The sequence below is a fragment of the Saccopteryx leptura genome, chromosome 8 (assembly GCF_036850995.1).
Source record: "Saccopteryx leptura isolate mSacLep1 chromosome 8, mSacLep1_pri_phased_curated, whole genome shotgun sequence".
NCBI classification, from domain to species: Eukaryota; Metazoa; Chordata; class Mammalia; order Chiroptera; family Emballonuridae; genus Saccopteryx; species Saccopteryx leptura.
The window spans coordinates 36,449,287-36,464,694 of record NC_089510.1 but is presented as its reverse complement, the minus strand read 5'-3'; the positions used below and the strand labels follow the sequence as shown (position 1 = coordinate 36,464,694).

At 37.8% G+C, this 15,408-nt stretch overlaps 1 protein-coding gene across 12 annotated transcripts in view; it reads right to left on the bottom strand.

Moving 5' to 3' along the window:
- BBX (BBX high mobility group box domain containing) overlaps positions 1-15,408 on the bottom strand; it is a 290,697-nt gene that overhangs the window by 138,200 nt on the left and 137,089 nt on the right. The window contains exon 4 of one of the 12 annotated variants that reach the window (XM_066347881.1): positions 9,775-9,892. The exons of the other annotated variants lie outside the window; for them this stretch is intronic. The gene's annotated coding sequence lies outside the window, so the exon portion shown is untranslated. The remainder of the gene's footprint in view (positions 1-9,774; positions 9,893-15,408) is intronic. 12 annotated transcript variants of the gene reach the window in all.

The window sequence follows — 15,408 nt, the reverse complement described above, 5'->3', positions numbered from 1 at the left end:
ATCTGTATTTTGTATAATGTGACTACATAAAGCTCAACTTCGAGCTTACTTATACATCACTAACTTTGCTGTATAAGAGATATAAAACATGAGTAAAAATTAAATACATAGTTCAAAATTTATTAATTTAGATTTTCAAAATTGCTCTTACAAGTTAAGCCCAATCAATACCAAATCTGTAATAAATGCATTTCCTTGTAATCTCTGAAAAAAATTTATATCATGCTTGTATACTTTATATACATTATAAATTTTCTACTCTATTTAATGATGACTCAACTTATTAACACAATAGTTTATTTTTAATATTTGCTGAAACTTACTCATTTCGGAATATGTGGTTTTCTTTCAAAAGTAACTAAAATAAGAATACTAAATGAGTGCTGTAAATTTTCTAAAGCACTTTCTAGCCTGTCTAAATTAATAAAATACTGAGTGAATTAATATTACAGAGGAAACTTTTGTCACTGATAATTTAAAACATTAATGTGAATACTTAACAGGTCAAGCCTTTTACATTAATCAAAGACACAATGTAAGACTGGTGAGTGAGCATTCTCCTATCAGTAAAGTTTTCATGTCAGGGGATTTCTCCCATTTTCTCCTTCTAAACATAAAAGGATATTTCTATCCCCGCATTCCTGAGGAACAAAAAGTTAGCTGTTCTTCTAGAGATAGGATTGTATTATTAATTTGCTTCTTTTGAAATACAACATTTTGCATAATATACCATATTTTTTCTTGTATAAGATGCACTTTTTCAAAATAATTTGGGTCTGAAAACTGGGTGCATCTTATCCAGTGTTTGTCGTTTTTTTACTTGCATTTCCAGCTTTTTCATCCAGATGAGAAGTTGTATAAGTTTTAGGATGAATAAAACTTGAATTCAATAACTTTATGTAATACATTTTTTTTTTTTTCAAATTTTGGGCCCCAAAATTAAGGTGCGTCTTATACATGGGGGTACCTTATACACGGGGAAAGATGGTATCTTTGTAAAGTTCTGTCAAGTAAGAAGTTAGGAGGAGTGAATTATCAAAGATAGTTCAGCTTCTTGTTCTTCACGGCTGGACATTCCAGAAATTCTTGAGTCTTTTATGTGAATTGAAGGCTGGAGAACAACAGCCTCTCAGTAATAAGTAATTTAACATTTAAAAAAAAAAATGTAGGCCCTGGCCGGTTGGCTCAGTGGTAGAGCGTCGGCCTGGCGTGCGGAAGTCCCGGGTTCAATTCCCGGCCAGGGCACACAGGAGAAGCGCCCATCTGCTTCTCCACCCCCCCCCCCCCCTCCTTCCTCTCTGTCTCTCTCTTCCCCTCCCGCAGCCGAGGCTCCACTGCAGCAAAAGATGGCCCGGGCGCTGGGGATGGCTCCTTGGCCTCTGCCTCAGGCGCTAGAGTGGCTCTGGTCGCGACAGAGCGACGCCCCGGATGGGCAGAACAATCGCCCCCTGGTAGGCATGCCGGGTGGATCCTGGTCGGGCGCATGCGGGAGTCTGTCTGACTGCCTCCCGGTTTCCAGCTTCAGGAAAATATTAAAAAAAAAAAAAAAAAAGTAAAGATTTTTTTAAATTCCCAAATTGATATAGAATTAAGTTATAAGCCCTTCATTAAAGTTTTACTCCTTTTTCATTTTTGGAGGAGGTTTACAAAATTCTTCCCTTGCCTTATTCTCTTCTTAGCATAATATCTTCCAAACTTACATGGGATTTTCACAAATCAGCTCCATAAGATCATGACGAAATTAGATTATTTGGGGTACCTCAACGAAAGTCAGAAAGAACCTCCTTACTCTTGGTTCACGGTCAGATACACAGCGCCCTGGCCAGGCTTCTCAGGAGTGATTAGGCAGTGTTTACAATTTACAGAAGGTTAAGATAGTGTTTGTATCCCTTGCTCTCTGTGGCTTGTTCTCTGGTGCTCTTTATCTTTGATCCACACGTTCAGAGGCACTCACAAAACTAATTCTGAACAGAAATCACATTTAAGAAATGTCAGTCATGTGAGAATCTGGAGTCAGACTATACTCCTCGAAAGTGGTGGTAGCACTCATCCCCTTAAGATGGAATCCTCTTATGCAAAGACTGAGTGAAGGGAGCAAGGGAAACAACTCAGGCCTCCAAGTTGAGACATTCCTAGCAGAGAAACCATGGGTGAAAGGAACGGGCAACTGGCCTCAAGCACCAGAGGAAAACAGACACAGGAATCCTAGGAAAAGCCCAGTAGTAAAAACCAACAGTGGCTCTAAAATAGTGAGAAAAGACAGGGGATTAAACTGGACAGCAACTAACAAAGGGTAGAATGAACTGCCCTGGTCACAGCTGTGGGGTCGGAGGAGCAGTAGGAGAAGCCAGAGGGCAGAACTCAAGGTTCTACACTGAACAATGCCTGCGTTACCTGGGGAACGAAATAGGGAAGCCAAAGGCGTTCATTATACTTTCTCAAAGATAAATATATTATTTTTCTAGAATAAATCAACACTAAACAACAAAGAAGAAGGGAAATTTGATGTATGCCCCACTTGCCGAGGATATGAGAGAAAATAACTGGCAGGTCACTGTGGTCCAAAATCCCAGTAAGTTATGGGCCAAAAGTCCAGTACTGTAAGAGTCAGGCTTCGGTAATGGTGCCCAGACACCCAATGAGAAACTATTTGTCATTCTAATTTAAAATAGAATACAAACTGTTGGAGTCACAAAGGAATCTTTGTCTACCACTCTCATTATTCCAAAAACCAGAGTGAAATTCAATGAACTGTGTATGGTCATTCTTTTTTGAACAAAGTCGCTCACTGGCACAACTGTTTACAGTACTCGTGACTTTTATCTACTGCTTTAAGAGAAATTATTATTGCTGAGATTTCAGTGTTATTGAATTTACATCTTCCTTTCTTCATTCCTTAAACGTCTACTAAAGAGTAAGTACTAAGTACTAGGTTAGATCCTAGTACGGTTCCTTGGAAAACCTAGGAAATTAATGGTGCAGACAGTGGTAACAAGTTTGACAAAAGGCAAAACATTAAGATCAATCAACTAAAATTATAAACCACCAAGTATAAAGTTAGGAGGAACGGTGATATAAAAATTGGAATGGTATACAAGTATAATCAGATACCAAAAAAATCATCTCAGAAAAACAAAGTGGGTAAAAAAAAAGAAAAGGGAAAAGACTGACAAATACAAGTTGAATCATTTATTCAATCTCCTGGGACTTTTGCACAACAGAACAAAACATAGGCTGAGTAAGTCACTGCAGCTCACAGACGTCGGTGGGTCACTCTTTCTCAACTTGAATTAAGGAAAAAAGAAATCAGAAAAAGATGCACATTTCCCTGTTCAAAGTGTCTTAGAAATCAGGTACAGTTGACCATTATCATTTAACATAGGAGAATATTACAATTTAATATGGTTTTCTTGGGAGAAAAAAACTTAGCTAGCAAACGTACCCAGCTATTTCCGGATCTCTGTACTTATACTGGTTTGAGAAAAGGTACTGTTGACAACTGGAAAACAGAGAGAAATAAAAGCAGCTGCTGCAAAGAATAAAACTAATTTAAACAAACAAAAAAAAAGTCCATCGCGGTTATTGTTAAGCCAGTGTTATAGATTACTTACAAAATTCTTTAAACAAAGATCTAGTAGATAACTTACAAAATTCTTTAAACAAAGATCTAGACATTGTAAAGAACTATAGGAAATATAGAGGGGGAAACACATTTGGCTAAAGAGTATAAAATGTAACCAGTTCTGTGGAAATCCATCTGCCATTACCTGGTAGAGTTTGAAGTTGGCAATATCCTTTGACCCAGAAGTTCCAGTCCTGAACATTTATTGTAGAGAAACATGTAAGGAACCTCAAGGATTTTTCCTCTGCAACTTTATTTCTAATAACACAAAAATTAATACAACCCAAAAAGCCATCAAGAGAAAGCAGATAAAGTGGTATTTCCATAAAGTGAAATACAACTGTAATCACAAATGAATCACAAGTATAAGCAAGATGACCATATCAAACATGAGATTGAGGTTTTCTAGGTCCAAGATGGTGGCAAGGAAGAACTTACCTCCTCCAACGATCACTTTGAATCTACACCTAGAGACAAAGCAATTCCTCTCAAGTAGAAATGAAGGCTGACTGAACGGCTTCTGCACAACAAGCCAGAGAGACCACGTAGAAATAGGCAGGAGAAGCCACTGACGTGGGAAACTCCACCCCCTGCGCCTGACCTGCAGTAGGGAGGGATCTCTGAAGGGCACGCACAGAATCCCGCCCGGGGGCACAGCGAAAAAGGTGGTTCAAAAATCATCTATAATATATGTAAGGAAACCTTTTCAAACCCTAGAACATCGGCCAAACAGGAGAACGGCAGAACTCACTCCAGTGTTGGAGACACAGGAGAGCGCCATTTGTTGCGCTCACCGTCCACCTTGTTTGCACGATCTAGATACTCGAATCAACCTTGAGCCAAAGGCACCCCGCTGCGTCCCAGACCCCAAGCCCGTACCAGGTTCGCAGCTTGCCAATGGGAGTCCCTGCAGCCTGCCTGAACGCCAGCCAGAGCTCCAGGCCCAGGGCAGCTGGTCCCCCGAATCCCTACGGTCCGCACCCACTCCAATAGCCCCGCCCCGTTCGGCTCCTCCCGGGGACTTCCCGCAGGCCACGCCCACTTCAGCGCAGCTCCTGGCTCCAGCCCAACGGCTGTTCCCGGACGCCGTGTCCCAACTCACTCCAACTACACCTTGAACCAGCCTGCCCGGGTGTCCTGCTGCGGCAGGAGTTATCTCCGTGACTTCCCACAGCCCACATACGCTCCAGCTCCTGGAGCCCTGGGAGCCATGTAACGTGCCTCCAAGACTCCCCATACTCCAAGCCCAGTCCAACTACAGTTCCAGCAAGCCTGCCGAGGCCGTTCCAGTCCACCTTGGCCGCAGGACTCCCTGAGCCAGCTCCCCGGCCACCCTGCCAAGGTGGCTGTGGTGCAACTTGCACCCCTAGGGCTCCCCGCAGCCTGCACCTGCTCGAGCTCCAGCTTCACCCTGCCCACCAAGGTGGCCCCAGTGCAGCCTGCTCCCGGTCTCTCTGCAGCCCAAACTCCAGCCCCGGCTGGTTTGACAAATATACCCCTTACACTTATTCTACAAAAATAAAAAAAGTTCCTAGACAAGCCTACTCTTTCAAGACTGGGAAAGGTTTCTGTTTCACCTAATTCATAGAAGCAAACACAGAGACAGTCCAAATGAGAAGATAGAAACACATGTTCCAAAGGAAAAAACAACAGCACCCAAACCCCATAAAAAAGAACTAAATGAAACAATCTACCAGATGAAGAGTTCAAAACAATGTTTAAAAAGATATTTAATGAACTGGAGAGAAGAATAGGTGAACTCAGTGAGAACTTCAACAAAAAAACATGAAAAAAAAAAATCAGAACTGAGATACTCAATAACTGAAAAGAAAAATACACTAAAGGAACTCAAAAGCACATTAGACGGTGTATAAGAACAAGTCAGGGAGCTGGAACACAAGGTAGTGGGAATCACCCAATCAGAACAGTAAAAATAAACAAGTAATAATAATATTAACTAAAAAAGCATAGTTTAAGGGACCTCTAGATCAAAATCAAGCACATCAACATTTAAATCATAGGGGTCCCAGAAAAACAGAGAGTAACAGACAGAAAATATACTTGAAGAAATAATAGTAGAAAAATTCCCTAAGTTGATGAAGGAGACAGATATCCAAGTTCCAAAAGCGAAGAGAGTCCCAAACAAGATGAACCCAAAGAGACTCACACCAAGACAAATCATAACGAAAACACCAAAAGTTAAAGATAGAGAATCTTAAAAGCAATGAGAAAACCATCCCATTACATGCAAGAGCGTCCTGATAAAACCATTAGCTGATTTTTCAGCAAAAAAGTTGAAGGTCAAAAGGGAATGGCACAATATATTCAAAGTGATGAAAGGAAAAACCTTCGCCAAGAATATTCTATCCAACAAGATTATCATCAGAATTGAAGAGCGCTAAAGAGTTTCCCATAATCGAGCCCCCGGATGCAGGATGGTTTGACATCTGCAAATCAATAAACGTGATACACCACATAAACAAAATGGATGAAAATCATGATCATTACAATAAATGCACAAAAAGCAACTGACAAAAATTCAACATCCATTTGTAATACAAACTCTCAAAAACTAGGTATAGAAGGAACATACCTCAACAGATAATAAAGAACATAAACAATAAATCCACAGCTAACACAATACTCTATGGCGAAAAGCTGAAAGCTTTTCCTCTAAGAGCAGGAACAAAACAAAATGCCCCTCCTCAACCATCTTATTCAATATAGTATTATAAGTCTTAGCCACAGCAATCAGACAAAAATTAAAAAATAATACCCGAATTGGAAAGGAAGAAGGAAAATGGTAACTATCTGCAGATGACATGATTCTATATAAGAAAATCAAAAGATTCCACTAAAAACTATGAGAGCTAATACATAAATTCAGTAAAGTTCCAGGATACAAAATTAATATTCAGAAATCTGTTGTGGATCTTTACACTAATAAGGAACTATCAGAAAAAGAAATTAAGAAAACAATTCCATTTACAATTGCATTGAAAAATATAAAAATAAAATACCTTAGAAATAAATTTAGCCAAGGAGGTAAAAGACCTATTCTCTGAAAACTTTTAAGACACTGATAAAAGAAACTGAACAAGATATAAAAAAATGAAAAGATATACCATGGTCATGGATTTAAAGAATATTAAAATATCCATATTACCCAAAGCAATCTCCAGATTCAATACAATCCCTATCAAAAGATCAATGGCACTTTTCACAAAACTAGAAATAATAACCTTAAAATTTATATGGAACCACAAAAGACCCTGAATAACCAAGGCAATCTTAAAAAAAAGAACAAAATTGGCAGTATCAAGGTCTCTGATTTCAAACAATACTACATAGCTATAGTCATCAAAACCATAATGTACTGGCACAAAAACACACATAGAGCCTAGAAATAAACCCATTCTTATTTGGAGGCAAAATATACAATGATTAAAAGATAGTCTCCCTTCAGTAAGTGGTGTTGGGAAAACTGGATAGATATGTGCACTAGTTACAAAAATAAACTTAAATGAATGAATTAAGACCTGAAACCACAGAATTCCTAAACTAAAACATAGGCAGTAAATAAACTCTTTGATATTACTCTTAGCAATATTTTTAAAAATGTATCTCCTCAGCAAAGGCAACAAAAGCAAAACTAAACAAATGGGGACTGTATCAAAATAAAAAGGTTTTGCACAGCGAAGGACATCATCAACAAGATCAAAAAGCAACCTATTGAATGGGAGAAGATACTTACAAATAATATATCCAAGAATGATTAATATCTAAAATATATGAAGAACTCCAACAACTCAACATTTAAAAATAATCCTATTAAAGATGGGCAGAGGACCTGAATAGACATTTCTCTAAAAACATACAGATGGCCCACAGACACATGAAAAGATCCTAAACATCACTGTCATTAGTGAAATGCAAATCAAAACTGCAAAGAGGTATCATCTCATACCTGTCAGAATGGCTATTATCAAAAGATAACGAATAATAAGTGTGTGAGAGGATGTGAAGAAAATCCTCTGTACACTGTCGGTGGAGTTGTAAAGTAGCGCCGCTACTATGGAAAACAGTAGAGAGATTCCTCAAAAAAACTGAAAACAGAACTACCGTACAACCCAGCAATTAATTCCACTTCTGAATATTTATCTCAAGAAAATGAAAACATTAATTCAAAAAAACACATACATCCCTATGCTCACTGCAGCACTGTTTACAATAGCCAAGATACAGAAGCAACCTAGGTCAGTAACAATAAATGAATGGATAAGAAGATGTGATAATAATGTGTGCGTGTACTGTACGTATATATACACATATATATACATAAAACAACAAAATGGATTATTACTCAGCCATAAAAGTGAATGAAATCTTGCCATTTGCAACAACACAGATACATCTAGAGAATATTATGTTATGTGAAATAAGTAGGACAAAGAAAGACAAATACTGTATGATTTCACTTATAGGTGGAATCTAAAAACAAAACAAATGAACAACAAAAGAAACAGAAATAACTGATGGTTCCCAGAGGGGAGCGGGGAAGGGGATGGGCAGGAAAAAGGAAGGGGATTGAGAAGCACAAATTTCCAGTTATAAAAGAAGTCAGTGGAATGTAGTGTACAGAATAGGGAATACAGTTAATAATATTATACAAACTTTGTACCGTTGACAGTTGGTTACTAGACTTACTGTGGTGATCACTTCGTAAGGCACATAAGTATTGATAGTCTGGTACTCCCAAAATTAATATAATATTGTATGTCAACTATAATTAAAAATATTTGAAAAAAAAAATCATGATGTTGAGCTACAATAGGTGTTACAGGGAAAACATAGTATTTACATAAAATTTAAAAACAAGCAAAGTTTAATGTAGGGATACAGAAATATGTAAAAATATAAGGAAAAACAGGGAAGTAATTAACTCAACCTTTCCGATTGTGGTGGGGAGGTTGAGGGAGAGATGATAAAATCTCAGCCAGGAGCAGTTTTATTTCCTAAATTAGTGGTAGGTACTTAGTTAATTATGTTAACGCTATTCTTTGTATCCTATTCACATGTTATAAATACTCCCTGTATATACATAGCTTCTCTAAACACTATGAGGGTTACATCTATTTTGAAAAAGCTCTCAGAAGTAACACTGTATTTAACAAACTATTTTAAAAGGTACTTTAAGTATCTGCAAGTAACAAGCACCTAGCATGTACTCAGGACTTTACAAAATTATCTCTTTAATCCACACAACAACTCTAATATAAATATTTTCATCCTTAGTTTACATATGAGGAAACTGAGATTGTGTTGTTACGTAGATTGCTCAACCTTTACCCAGCTAGTGGAGGCGGGGTTCAAACCATATTTAACTCTGAAAAGCATGGTACAGCTGTCTTTAGAACTGTCTAAAATACAATAGCAAAAATAAATTTCCAACACAAAAGCAAAATTAACTTGTTATGCTACAATTTACTATTTTAATTCCTTTTAGTATGTAAAATGTATCTGTAGGTTATAATAGTAGGTATTAATTTTATTTCCTAACACCTTTGTATTACTTCAGAATCACAATTTACCCTTAAATTCTATAAATTCTAAAGCTGGCAACAGATACTAATTATGTTTATGGAAAGTCTCAACTTGGCTATATTTTTCATAACTGGATTTCTCTAGGATGGGAAGTTTAAGGAAGTGCGCTGTTGTTGGCAGGCTGAAATTCATCACTCTGGTTCCCTGCCGCCTCCATCCCCCATCAGGAATTCACGGGGGCAAAGGAACAGGCTTTGAAAGCCCCACAGAAATTACTCACTCCACCCTCTCTTTCCTTAGCCCTCTTCCAATCATACTTCAAAAACCTACCGGTAATTTTAAGCTCACACAGGAAACCCGATGGATATGAACTGGTTTTCTCTACTCCATAGACTCAGGCCCTCTTCAGCATACATACACCACCACTCACTTAGTATATCTGTCAGCTTTTTATTTTGTTTGCATGGGTTGCCATCCTTCAAGAACCACTGACAAGAGTTTACAAGTTGATTTCTTCTGAGCTATGTATGCCCTAACTTTTTTCCCCCAAAGCACCACCAACTGTGCTCTGTAAACAGTAGTCACTTAATAAATGCTGATTGACTTACTACAGTGGAACAGTTCGCCTCTGGTATTTCTCAATATCCCAGTGATTCCTCCACATCTATAAACATGCTGGAGATGATACCAGGTACCGCTAGAGGCTTGGGCTCTTCCTGAGGGTGCCTGGGACAAGAAAAACACAGAGAGAGACCAAAGACAGTCAGGAGAAACACAGAGAGAGGGGACATGGAACTACACAGAAGATAGAACAGAGAATGAGAGGAGCGGAAGAGTCAGGAGTCACAGAGATTAAGCAGCCAAAGACACCAGGGACAGGAGGAAATCAGCAATCTGAACTGGGGCTTGGGGTTTGAAGACCACAGTTCTGGTATATTTACTCAGGTAATAGGTGCCCACATGCTACTAACTTAATATCATCTACCATTTCAAAGGTATTTCTAAGGTTTTTCTGAGCTTGTATCTTCATTAAAAATCATCTTTACCAGGTCTCATCTTTGGAGAAATATACACAAAGGCACAAACACAATCCTCAAAATAACCCGGCTGCAAATAAGGAAGTATTTTCCCAATTCTTCAATTCAGAAAATGGTTACTTCAGAGAGGCAATGTGACTCGCCCAAGGTCACAAGTAAGCACATAATAATTGGGGCCCCAAATCTTCTAAATCCAAAACCCAGAACTTTCTCTGATATCATATGCCGTCTCTATTAGAAATAAATTATATATAAATCCAAACATTTTATAAAATAAAATTCAAACTACACAGTCAAGATAAAATCTTTTATCTTTTGGGACATTGAACTACTCGGGTTATTTACTAGCTACTTTTCGTCGGGATTTCATTTATTTTAAAATTCTATCAAAAAATAATAAATCAGTAAAAGTATCTCAGGATGATAGAAATTTTAAAACAGAAATGAAATTAAGTGAACATTCACTTCACAAAATTTTAACATTTAAAATAGGAGCTAGAGTTAGTTGATCACTTTATAATTTCAAGGTCTGGATTCAACAAATTTCAGCTGAAAAAGCAAAAGGTCCTTCACATTTCAATAAATTCTTAGGTCTAAATACTTGTAAACTTGTCTCACACTTGCTCTCTCATCATGTCTCGCTCAAGTCTATACTGCAATTTAATTTCAGGGTTATACATGAATAAAAATGACTTAATGCACCACCTTTTGTAAGCATTAGTATTTTCTCTTAAGGGATACTTATACTTTTCTAAATAATCATGCCCCGTTGGAAGCAATCAATGTAATTGACAGAAAAGCTCTTTTGATATAAGTGGAAGCATGTTATTGGATTTCACACAAGACAAAAAGAATACAAAGAAATTTCTATTCAAGTGTACATCAGTATATTTTCCATGTTCAGCAATTTTTAAACCAGCAATTTTCAAATAAGGCCTAAAGTATGGTACTGCTCTGCCCTCTAGTGATTGGTTAGGATTTGCTAGCTAAATGCTTTATTTTTTAAGTTCCTTTTTGTGCACAACATAAGGTTTTAAAAAAATGTATATGATAGCTAATTTTTCATTATCTGAGTAGTGAACGGTGAGAACTGGTCAACTTTTAAGATTTGACTTGTGTTATGAACACCACTGGTGAAAAAGGCACACTTTTTTTTCATAGGAAAGGTTCACCTAAGTATTCCAAACCAGAAATCAAATTTAATATAACCTATTCTAATACTTATTCATATTTTTATGCCAAAGAATTCTATTCAGTTTCTTTGTTAACAACTTTACAAATTTCACAAGTATGAATTCCAAATTGGTTAATTCTAATAATTTGGAGACTGAGGTAACCAGGTACCATATATACCACACACAGATGAACAATTTTTCATTCCTGACCAAAATATCCTTAATAAAAAAATTATACTAAACATCATCTACCCTTAATTGTTCAAGTGGCACGTTAGGATCTTCCTGAGCCTCAGTGTTGTCATTAAGTAACTGTCACTACATATTTGGAAACACTAATCCAGGATGCCGGTCAAGACAGTTATTATACAGAGATTCACCCCAGTACTCCGATGAAGGAAACTTCCATCTCTCTTAGTTGCCCTTGCCATAAACCTCTTGCAAGGAACCAATGCATTTCTAGAACAGCATTTCTTTTCTCACTAATCCCAAGTGTATTACTTCTGTGTCTACACACTTATGTTAAAAATAAACAGTGCGCCTGACCTGTGGTGGTGCAGTGGATAAAGTGTCAACCTGGAAACGGTGAGGTTGCCGGTTCAAAACCCTGGGCTTGCCTGGTCAAGGCACATATGGGAGTTGATGCTTCTTGCTCCTCCCCCTTCTCTCTCTCTCTCTCTCTCTCTCTCTCTCTCTCTCTCTCTCTCCTCTATAATGAATAAATAATAAAAAATAAATAAACAGTGCATTTGTACATGTGACTGTAAAGAGGTGCCTGAACACACGAGGGCAATCCGTAAGCAGCATGGTGGTGTGGCTAGGAGCCCAAAGCCTGCAGCCAAACTGCCAGGGTTTGATTCCCGGCTCTGTCACTTACTAACAGTGTGACCTGAGGCAGATCGCTTAACCTCTGTGTGCTTCCATTTCCTCATCTACCAAGGGGAACGGAAAGAGAGACCTACCAACAGTAATGTCCTACTATCTTGAAAGGCATTTCGGTTACACAGGTATAAGCATTTATCAAAACTCAGGGAATATACATTTAAGATCGCATATTACACTAAATGTAAATTTTACATAAAAAACCCTTATACATAAATATTAAACTCTAGTCAATAAACAATTTAGAGCAAGTGTAATGATGTCTATAATTTGCTTTCAAGTGCATCAAAAAATGAAATGACAATGGGTTGATTATCGATATGTGATAATATAGCAAAGTGTTGATGGCTGAATCTAGATTGAGAGTACATAAGTGTGTAATGCTGTATTTGAAAGTTTCATAACAAAATGTTGAGGGAAATATAACTGCCTTTCGTAGAGTTGTTATGAAGTTTAAATACATATACCTGTAACAGTATTGAATATACAGAAAGGTGTCTGACAATCAACTGTCAAATGGCAGTATGTTTAAGCCAATAAAAGTGATCTAGTCCTCCCTAGTTGGAGGTAAAAGATAAGAAAGTAATGAGGCATTGAGCTTCCAAACTGGAGTGAGTAGTTGCCATCAAGGGTGTTAAAGCTCAAATTTCAAATACATCATAAAACTGTATGAGCCATGTAAAGAACATGGCCTTTGAAAATCAGAGAGAGTTGATTCCAATCATGGCTCTGTTTTTAATTAGCCAAGACACTCAGACAATTGATAATGTTCTTAGCCTCATTCTTTCATGTATAAAATGAGAATAATGATGCCTAAACATCTAAGGGTTATTGTGAAAAAAGAAAAAAGAGCAAATACACACACACAGATATTAGCAAAAAAAAAATGTAAAAATAACAACTGAAGTTAATTATTATAATGATTATTTCTACGTAGAGTGAGTCTTGTGTACTCTTACAGTTATTCTCCGCACATGGAAACAGAAGTGCCTCTGTATCTGATTATATCTAGTTCTATCCTAGAACTTTCACATGCAGGGGGCCCTACTACTCCCAAGGGCTTCCCAAGGATCTTTATTAAGACAGTAGGCCTTATTTGAAGTTTGACTGTACTGACTATAAAAGAAGAGCTAGCAATTGACAGGGAGATCATTAATCATCCTGCTGTAATGCCAATTATATATATAAATCCTACAGGTGAGTTATTCAGAAAGTACTTAAGCTGATGGTATTTTAACAAAAGTTACTTTAGGGCATATGAGGAAATATTAGCACCTGGATTAAGTTAATTTAAAGCAATCTGTGGTAACATATTTAATGAAAAGACTATTAAAGCTACACTTGAAGCAGAATTTCATGCTCTCAGGGAGTGGATTTGTAAATCATTACAGATTATTCCATGAACTCAGTGGATCAACATAGAGTTTCAGCTAAAGAGAGAATTAAAAATTTCTCAGTGAAAGGTGAAATATTGGAAACACAACATGGCTTCTTCCTTGACCACTGTACAAAATCTGCTATCTCCGAGGACCCCTAGATCACATACACTGAACACCTTTTTCAGGCACTTAGATGTGCCAGTATTTTTCAACATTTTTGTTGTAAACTTTTCCCCATCTTCCTTAGTCCTATACTCTATTGATTTTCCCACCACAGATCTGATTTTCTTTCCTTTATACTTCTCTGAACAAAGAGGTAGATGTTTTCAAAAGCTCTGTCATAGCCATATTTCTACTTTCACCAGTTTCCAAGGTTTCAGCTCTACCTATCCTCACCTTGACTCTCTTCTGAACTCATCTCACCTTTATTACCACATCCTGTACATACTCACACAGATAGCCTTTCTGCATTTCAAATCCAATCCATCCCAAACGTCATCTCCCCTAGCACAAATCCGTTTCTGTTACTATCTCTCTACTCCTGCATGGAGTATTTATTATCTAAATAGCTATACTTTAAATGTAAGCCCTATCTTTGACTTCCTTTTCAACACTCCCCATCACTTCCTTACTTATGATTCCCTCTAGACCAGTGGTAGTCAACCTGGTCCCTACCGCCCACGAGTGGGTGTTTCAGCTTTCATGGTGGGCGGTAGCAGAGCAACCAAAGTAGAAATAAAAAGATAGATTTAACTATAGTAAGTTGTTTTTATAAAGATTTATTCTGCCAAACTTAGCGAAAATCCGAAATAAAGAACTTGGTAAGTAATTAGTATTATATGCTTTAACTTGCTGTAACTCTGCTTTATAAATTTTATAAAGTCAAGTCACTTCCCTACTTTATAAATCACCATTACTGTGGAACCGGTGGGCGGTTAGAAAATTTTACTACTAACAGAGATACAAAAGTGGGCAGTAGATATAAAAATGTTGACCACCCCTAGTCTAGACCCACGTCGCAAGTTCAGTGTATTGCTAAGTCCTTTAGATCACTCATTTGGTTCAGATGACAGAAAAGGATTTACATTCTTTGCCCAACAGTGAAAACTAGATTTATTATCACTAAACACTCAAAGACACAGACATAAACAGGCTAAATAGTAGTAGGTGGCAAGTGTTTGAGGAGTTCTTCAATGCAGGAATCATTAAAACTGAGTGATAACTTTTGCCCTGAGAGTTGGGAAAACTTTCTTGATTTTGTGAGTTGGTTATCTCAATCCAAATATCCTGAGATACAGGGTATAACCTTCACAATGTTCCCATAGTGGTCCGATTTACAAGAACAAGTTTCTTCTTACCTAGAATCTGCTCAAGCCCCTTGCTGGGAAAACAGCTGTGCTAGGTTTGCTTGCTTGTACTTTGCCTGATTAGTGTGTGAGCACATGGCAGCTCCACACATGTATAGTCTAAGTAAGACTGGGGGGGGGGGGGGGGGGGGCTTGCCCTCAGGCAGATTGTGAATTGAGGATTGCCTGCCTGCCAGCCACTGTGAGGGGTCATTTTTGCTCTTCATGAGAAGAGGTTTTCCTCTGCCTGTTTGCTCATTTGCCATCTGCTGTTGAGCCACTCTATTAAATGGTAACAGCCCAACGCTTTCTGGATCCGCAGTTCTCTACGGTCTGTCCGAATCCAACATGAACCTGCCTGGCCATGGCCACCAGCATTACACTCCCCTCCCCTCTGATCAATCTTTCCAAGGCCTGCCTCTT